This window comes from Triticum dicoccoides, chromosome 7A, assembly GCF_002162155.2.
Source record: "Triticum dicoccoides isolate Atlit2015 ecotype Zavitan chromosome 7A, WEW_v2.0, whole genome shotgun sequence".
Classification (NCBI taxonomy): Eukaryota; Viridiplantae; Streptophyta; class Magnoliopsida; order Poales; family Poaceae; genus Triticum; species Triticum dicoccoides.
In genome coordinates, this window is record NC_041392.1 from 317,740,767 (window position 1) to 317,749,995 (window position 9,229).

The window sequence follows — 9,229 nt, forward strand, 5'->3', positions numbered from 1 at the left end:
TATCCACCGAGGCGTTGCTCTAGTGTTTGGGTGCGGCAGGATTTTTAATTTTTTGATTGACGAGAGCAGGCGCGGCAGGATTTTTAATTTTTTGATTGACGGGAGCAGGCGCGGCAGCAATTAGTCACGATTACTCCGCCTGTACACACTCCTCCCTGATGTGAGAAGTCGTCGACTGGTGTTTTACCGTGGTGAAAACCAAAAGATTCCCCTCTCCCTCCGCCTTTCCGTAGATTGCATTGCCTTTCAGCCGTTTCGCCCCCTTTGCTTCCTCTCCCCATTGCTTCTACCTGGTGCCATGGCGGCGCAGCAGATCATGGAGTCCGAGGTGAGGCTCCTGACATAGGAGCTCCATGCCAAGGATGCGGAGCTCAGGGCCAAGGACGTGGAGCTCCGTGAGCTCAAGGAGGAGAGGAGTGCCATGCTCCTCCGTTATGTGCGGGAGTTCACGGAGCTTCAAAAGTGGCAGGCGTCCACCACAAAGATGCTCGAGGCATCAGCGGCATTGCTGCAGAAAGCGGGAGATATGATAGGCCGTCAGGGGAGCCGGCTGGACCGCGAGCGGGCCGATCGTGACGAGGTCCAGGATCGCCTCAGCCACTTGGTGAACCAAGTTGCCACGCACGTGTTGCGGCTGCGCGATGCCTACCGTCGTGCCAGCGCGATGATGCCGGCCGTCGGGCTAAACCCTCTGCATGGGCATGTCCATGTCTCGGCGCAACATGACCGTTGGATCAAACTCAGACGATGCAGATCAAAGCATGTGGGTGTGTTTGGTTGCATTCTCATCTCAACATAGTTGTTTCCTCTTCGTGTATTTTTGTCAACCTACTAGTGTGGACTCATGCACTCTGCCAAACACCCAAAAGTGGGTCGAGAAGGGAACTTTTGCTCCCATCCCGTGCACCCTTCATACACCATGCCTAACACTATTCGTGCTTCATGTGGTTCATGTTTCATGGAGTACTGTAGCACCGTACTCTCCGTGCGTTGTGGACCTAGTTCTGTTAACATTGATCTCACCGTCCATTCTCGACCGGACAGTCGAAAAAGCGGTACTATGTTACATATAGGAGTAGTTGACATGCGCACAACATCATTTGTTATCGTCATATCTTACTACACTAGCAACAAGATTGTGTAGTACTGACGTATGAACCACTGCACATGCCTAGTAGTAGGAGCACTGTGTATGTTCAAGTGGCTGCCGTGTTTCGCACTCCTCCGTCGTAAGAGTGGAAACGCTTGCTGTAATCATTTTTTTTCTTCTGAAAAACAGTGGACACGCTCTACCGTGCGGATCCTCCTCCGGCCATGCACTAAAGTACTCACTTTCGCCGACATGTGGGACAGCCAGCATCGGGGTCCACCAGCCATGTACTAAATTACTCCGTAGTAGAGTGATGGTAGACTACCCCGATCGAAGCGCCGCAATAATGCCCAATGAGCCGTCAAATCACAAAACCCCCTCCTTTCCAGCAGTAAGTTGGACGAACGAAGCAACCATCATTTCACTCTTCTCTCTCAGCTTCATCTCTATCCAACCCTCGCTTCTGCCTCATCTTTTTCCTCATTTCTTCAAGAAAACCCCGACCTGCTTCTGCCATTATTCTTCTCTCCCAAAGAAGGAAAGGTGAGCGCATCAATGGTGTTGATTCTGGCCAAGGCCCGGTCTTGCAACCCGGAGACCGATCCTATAACTCCCTCTCTTTTCTTCTTTTGGGTTTGTGATTATGGTTTCTTTTCTTTTATTTCTATTTGACAGTTTCTTGATGGACGCTGGAGCACCGGCCGAAGTGATGTCTATGGCTCCGGCCAAAACCGTCGAGGCTCATGGTACGAAAAAGCGCAAGCACCCCGCCGAGACTACCGCAGACAAGCTCAAAGCCATCGCCCTGTCCAAGACCCCCTCTCCGGGATCCCTCATTAAGCAAGTCCAGGTAATATCTCTTCTTGACGATCTTTTTTCTCGATCTTGACCGTGTTTTTTCATCTAACACGCAGTACTAGTACTAGTAGTACAACTTTCTGGGTGATCTTGCATGTGATTTTTGTGTGCCAAATGACGATTCTAAATTCCCCTTTTGACCAAAACATGCGAGAGGTTGACACTGATTTTTTATAGAGTACTTTCAACTACTCCCTCTGTTCCAAATTTCTTGTCTTAGATTTGTCTAGATACGGATGTATCTAATACTAAAATGTGACTTGATACATCCGTATCTAGACAAATCTAAGACAAGAATTTTGGGATGGAGGGAGTACTTTATGAACATCAATGGTACCTTTTAAGAGGGTATATTTGCCTCAGTAACTTGTGTTATGGATATTGCATGTAATTCCTCTACTCTCATGCCTTTGAAGACATGTTCTAGTGTCTTTGTTCACTCATTTCTGTGCGTATATGTAGTCATATATGGAGTATAATATCAAAAATCATCTTATATTTCTGAATGGAGGTAGTAATAAAATATGGTTTCTGTTTGAATTAGAACCAGGTTCGCGGTGGAGATGAAGTTCTCAAAGTCATGCCGTGTGAATTTGAAGACCTGATGATGAGTTCTACTGCTGAACTATCCAACTGCTGTGTCCTTGTCGCCACGTGTCCTGAACTAGTGTTTTCCTGTAGCATTGTTGTCAGGCGTGTTCTTGAGGCTGTACTTGCCCACAACAATTTCCTGACTGTGCCTTCGATTACGAAGGGTGTGGTTCTTGTAAAGCTTCCGAACAAATCTGATGCGGCATGTCTTCATCATCATGTTTATAAGTGTAAAGACCACTCTGTTAGGTTCTCCAAGGTTGACAAGATGGTGATGGTGCATGTAGACATCTCACACGAAGTCCATGGCCTAGTCAGTTATGCGGGGTTCATCCCGTAGGTCGGTGGCAAAAAATAGTCTGCAGAGTTTAGTTAGTGCAATGCTTGTCTGTAGTAAGTACTAGTGTTCAGTACTTGATTTATGTTTGTGAACCCTCTATTGTTTATTAGTACTGCCGCTTTAGGTGTGCGGTCAGTCCTGAGAACGGTCTATGTTAATGTCTGTCCACTCAATTCGGTCTGTGTATTTTGAAGTATCCATATCATATTTTTTGTGAGGATGGTCTATCAATTATGGTTATACTCCAATATATGTATGCATTGCAGGGTTTATCGCACCCACCAGGATTTCCAGCCCCATGGATGTTCGGTCCATACGATTTGTCATGACCTTTGGACTGTCCTGCTTGTGGGAGTAGGCGGGGCCCCTGCATGCCACGCGTAGTTGAACGATCAATCTTCTATTTAGTACTTCAACATAGTGATTTCCTGGTAAGGATTCACTCGTGTCACATCAAGTAAATCTTATTGATTTACTGTCTAAATCTCATTGATTTAATGTCATGTTTTCTTTCTTTTCCTGCAATTTTACGATGCAGGTTTTGCCATGTGACATTCATCACAGAATAAACCGTTTGGTTTGCTCTACGATGGCTATTTTTGCAGGTTTCACTTCTTATGTCATGTCAGTAACGAAGGCACTGTCCATCACTTATATTACTGGAAAAAATTGGATCAGTCTGTTGTCTGAGCACTACTAGGAAAAGGGCTATAGATGGAATTGACACTAATGGCGCACCAGACATGTGGTGCGCCATTACTATATACTAATGGCGCACCATGTGTTGGTGCGGCATTAGTGTGCAAATACTAATGGCGTACCACATCCACGGTGCGCCATTAGTAAAAAAAATATTTTTTTTCAAAACTACCAATGGCGCACCATGGGAGTGGTGCGCCATTACTAGTTGAACTAGTAATGGCGCACCACATCCACGTTGCGCCATTAGTAAATTTTTTTTCAAAACTACTAATGGCGCACCGTGAGAGTGGTGCACCATTACTAGTTGAACTAGTAATGGCGCACCATGCCACGGTGCGCCATTAGTAACTTGGCCCAAACATTCGCCCGAATGCACCCCCCTATGGACCGCCTTTTCAGTTTCAAAAAAGTAAAATAAAATGATAGAAATGTCAAAAAAATAAAAGAAAATAAGATTCCCATGTAGTGCGCCATTAGTAAAAAATACTAGTGGCGTGATACTAATGGCGCACCAGTGATGCGCCATTAGTAGGCAAAACTGGTGCGCCATTAGTAGCCCTTTTCCTAGTAGTGGAGTACAAGCTGAATCCCTATGATGAACTGCAGTTTGGTTTAACAAAAATGCCACAATTAGTCCTTCTTGCGTTTAAAAGAAATGAAGAAAAAGACTGGATCACGGTCACGGATCCTAGTCAAGTTAGAAAGCTGATCATAGCAGACCAGACACGATCGCCGCTGTCTCGCACAGATCGAGCACCGACAGTTGCTCTTGCACTTACACCGGCAGCAGCTTAGTCTGATACAGCTGAGGATTGGGCACCGACCGTGTCAGCGGATCATTCTGATCTACCGGAGGATCGGGCATCGACACCGGCACCAACTCTACAAGGAGCACCATCTCCGGCAGCAGCAGCGGCTTCGGCACCTGCACCAACACTTGCACTTGCATCTTCTCCGGCCCGTGCAGTTGCACCGGCAATAGACTGGGCTGCAGTTTGCACTTCATATACCAAAGTCCTTACAAAAAACGACTTGTCCACCTTCTTGGTAAGCATTGGCCGCCCAAGTGCTTTGTTCTTTTTTCTTTCCATGTTGTTTCACATGATTCACTGTGTTAATATAACTGTTTGGGTATGTCTTCTTGTTTGCGAACAGAGAATTCCTAGAGCAACGAGGGAGTCGTTCAACAATCCAGGCGACCGCGGCCAAGTTTCTCTTACCATGCGCAGCCTTGCTGTGAATGAACCTACTCAATATATTGTAAGTACAAAGGATGGTCGCATGATGATTGATGATAAAGGGTGGTCAAGGTTCAAATCTAAATCATATCTTGCGGTAGGGGATGATGTCAAAATTGAACTTTCTCGGCAAGGAGAGCTGGTCCAAATCAACTTTGAAATTCTTCAGTAGCCGCACACAACTGCCTAACTGATCTATCCTCCGAGAGATTTTGATGTAATAATCTGGCATGGTGAAACAAGTGTCCTATGTGTGTAAGTAGTACGATAGTATTATTTATCACATGGTATATCATTGATAGAATTGCAACTCTGATTGCTGGTTAGGAACTGTCGTTCGATTTCATTCCAACAACTGTCGTGCTTTATTCAATTTTGTGTATTCGCCTTGCGACAGCATCTAAAACCAGCGCCGTACCGATCGCTTGCAATATGAAAAGCGCTGAGGTAGAACACATGGGCCCCCAAACATGCAGGGTCGGCCTGCGGCCCAAAGTCCAAAACCTGGTTTCGAGTAGCACTAGCTCAGTGCAGAAGTGGCGTCCTCCTCCTGCTGTGGGTTGGGTGAAGATGAATGTTGATGCTGCGTTATCTCACAATGGTGAAAGAGGAGCCCTGGCAGTTGTGAACTGGGATCATACAGGCTTCTTCCTTGGAGCATCGGCACTGGTGTGCGAAAGTGTTACTGATCCAGAGATCCTAGAGGCAATGGCATGTTGCGAGGCGCTATCTCTGGCTCTTGACTTAAACCTGCAACAAGTTCAGATTAGCACTGATTGTTCAGCAACAGTCAAGCATATCGGAGAGGCATACTTGGGGCCCAGCAAAGTTATTATGGACGAGATCAAGATGAAGAAGAATATGTTCCAAACCATGGAGATCATACATGAAAAACGCGAGTGTAATGTTGAAGCGCATGTGCTCGCAAAAGCTGCTACTTCTTTGCCCTGTGGACGCCATCTTTGGCTCACAGGAACCCCCGAAATTATTTGTATACCTATGACTGTTAATCTTCAATAAAGCAGCTTTTATCCCTCAAAAAAAACATCTGAGTATTATATTCTCAGCTGAACCCCCATAATGCCCGTGCGTTGCAGAGGGAGTATTTTTCTCGGCAAGGTGAGCCTGTGATATAAAAGATTTGTATATTTCTTTACAGAGGGAGTATCTCTCTGTCAAAAAATATATTTATGTGTAACCAGTTACTCCTGTCTTTCTACTTCCTTTCGCTGATATGTGGGGCAACCGGCAACGGGGTCCACGTGCCATATGCACAAATTAGAGTGCACAACTTCACGGTAGACACACCCCGGTCATAGCGCCGCAGTAATGCCCAATGAGCCATCAAATCACAACCCCCCCCCTTTCCAGCTTTAGCAGTAAGCTAGACGGACGAACCGGCAATATTTCACTGGGCCTGAATCCCTTTCTCCCTTGTCTACTTGTTCAGAGAAAACCCCCTCTCGGCGATTGCATAGGGTTTTCTCATGGAGAACCAGGTACGAATTCTTCATCCATCCTTGATAAACCCAAGTCCCTTGGTCGCAGGTAATCCTATGATGGCAGCCGCCGCCGTTGATGCATTTTTCTTCCTACTAAATCTAGTGTGTTTCATTTGCAGTGCCCAAAGTGCAAGTACCCTACAGGTTTCTACACCCTCGGCGAGACGCCACACTTGTTCCTTCTCATCCTAACATAGCATTTTGAAACGCGCACAGTATGTTCCTAGAATCCTCTTTTCTATCCGGGAGGGTGGGGTTTTTTTGAACATGCTGTGTTCTCATATTATTTTTCCTGCAGTGTATTATTTGCTCTGCCAGAACACATGTACTCAAGATGCTCGGCCTTGCCATAACTGAATACACTAGTTTAATGGTCACAGTGAAGACAAGCCATGGATATAAGTTTCGAGTTGGGTTCATGAACCAAGAAGATCGCTGCTTTTTTTATGGCCGAACTTGGATAAACTTTCTCAAGTGTTACGGACTGAAAGTTGGCACACAAATGTTGATGGAAATAGCAAAACCTGGTCTCATCTTGTGACGCCCCCGATTCAATCGTACACTAATCATGCACGCAAATGTGTACGATCAAGATCAGGGACTCACGGGAAGATATCACAACACAACTCTAAAACATAAATAAGTCATACAAGCATCATAATACAAGCCAGGGGCCTCGAGGGATCGAATACAAGTGCTCGATCATAGACGAGTCAGCGGAAGCAACAATATCTGAGTACAGACATAAACAAACAAGTAGCCATAGATGGCTAACATAAACTGGGATATAGATCAAAAGAGGCGCAGGCCTCCTGCCTAGGATCCTCCTAACTACTCCTGGTCGTCGTCAACGGGCTGCACGTAGTAGTAGGCACCTCCGGTGTAGTAGTCGTCAGCGACGGTGGCGTCTGGCTCCTGGGCTCCATCGTCTGGTTGCAGCAATCGAGTAGAGATAGGGGGAAAAGGGGGAACAAAGCAAACCGTGAGTACTCATCCAAAGTACTCGCAAGCAAGGAGCTACACTACATATGCATGGGTATATGTGTAAGGAGGCCATATCGGTGGACTGAACTGCAGAATGCCAGAATAAGAGGGGGATAGCTAGTCTTATCGAAGACTACGCTTCTGGTCACCTTCATCTTGCAACAGGTAGAAGAGGGTAGGTTGAAGTCCTCCAAGAAACATCACATAGCAATAATCCTACCCGGCGATCCCCTCCTTGTATCCCTGAGAGAGAGCGACCACCGGTTGTATCTGGCACTTGGAAGGGTGTGTTTTATTAAGTATCCGGTTCTAGTTGTCATAAGGTCAAGGTACAACTCCAAGTCGTCCTGTTACCGAAGATCACGGCTATTCGAATAGATCAACTTCCCTGCAGGGGTGCACCAACTTACCCAACACGCTTGATCCCATTTGGCCGGACACACTTCCCTGGGTCATGCCCGGCCGCGGAAGATCAACACGTCGCAGCCCCACCTAGGCTCAACAGAGAGGTCAGCACGCCGGTCTAAACCTAGGCGCCCAGGGGTCTGGGCCCATCACCCTGAACACAATTGCACGTTGCGAGGGCGGCCGAAAGCAGACCTAGCCTAGTGGCGTTCCAGTCCAATTCGGCGCGCGCCGCTCAGTCGCTGACGTCACGAAGTGCTTCGGCTGATACCACGACGCCGAGTGCCCATATCTTTCCCACGTAGTTGGTTAGTGCGTATAGGCTCGTAGCCAACTCAGATCAAATACCAAGATCTCGTTAAGCGTGTTAAATATCCGCAAACGCCGAACAGGGCCAGGCCCACCTCTCTCCTAGGCGGTCTCAACCTGCTCTGTCGCTCCACCACAAAGATCCACTCACGGGTGCTCCACCAGCCGACCCGTCTTTGGTCACCACATGTATCATGTATAACGTATATGGTATATACCCGTGATCACCTCCCGAGTGATCACGGCCCGATAGTATAGCACAGCAGATGGACAAGAATGTAGGGCCACAGATGAAAAATACTAGCATCCTATACTAAGCATGTAGGATTGCAGGTAAAGGTAACAACAGTAGTAGCAAGGACAGGCTATGCAGCAGTATAGGATTAACTGAAAGCAGTAACATGCTACACTACTCTAATGCAAGCAGTATAGAGTAGAATAGGCGATATCTGGTGATCAAGGGGGGGGGGCTTGCCTGGTTGCTCTGGCAAGAGAGAGGGGTCGTCAACTCCGTAGTCGAACTGGGCAGCAGCAGCGTCGGTCTCGTAGTCTACCGAAGAGAAGAGGGGGAAGAAACAATGAATACCATGTAAACAGATGCATATCGATGCATGACATGACAAGTAACGATGCTAGGTGTGCCCTAACGCGGTAGGAGGTGATACCGACGAAGGGGGAAGACATCTGGGAAAGTATTCCCGGTGTTCCTTGTTTTCGGGAAGAGGAGCCGGAGGGGGAAAGTTGTGAGTTCGATAGGTTAGGGGTGTGTGGCGGACGAACAGGTTGCGTATCCGGAATCGTCTCGTCGTTCTGAGCAACTTTCATGTTGAAAATATTTTAATCCGAGTTACGGATTAAAAGATATGATTTTCTAAAGATTTTATTAATTTCTAGAATTTAGTTAATTATTTAATTAATTCAGAAAATAGATTAATGACATCAGCATGATGTCATGCTGACATCAGCAGTCAACAGAGTTGACTTGGTCAACCTGACAGGTGGGTCCAGTGGGACCTACCTGTCATACACTGTTTAGGTTAATTTCAGATTAGCTAATTTAATTACTATTTAATTAACCTAACTAGTTAATTAAATTAATTTAAGCCGGATTAATTAACTTAATTAATTCATTAGATAATTAATTAATTAATAATTAATTTTATTAAATCATTTTTATTTTTATTTATTATTTTTATTTTTAATTCTCTTT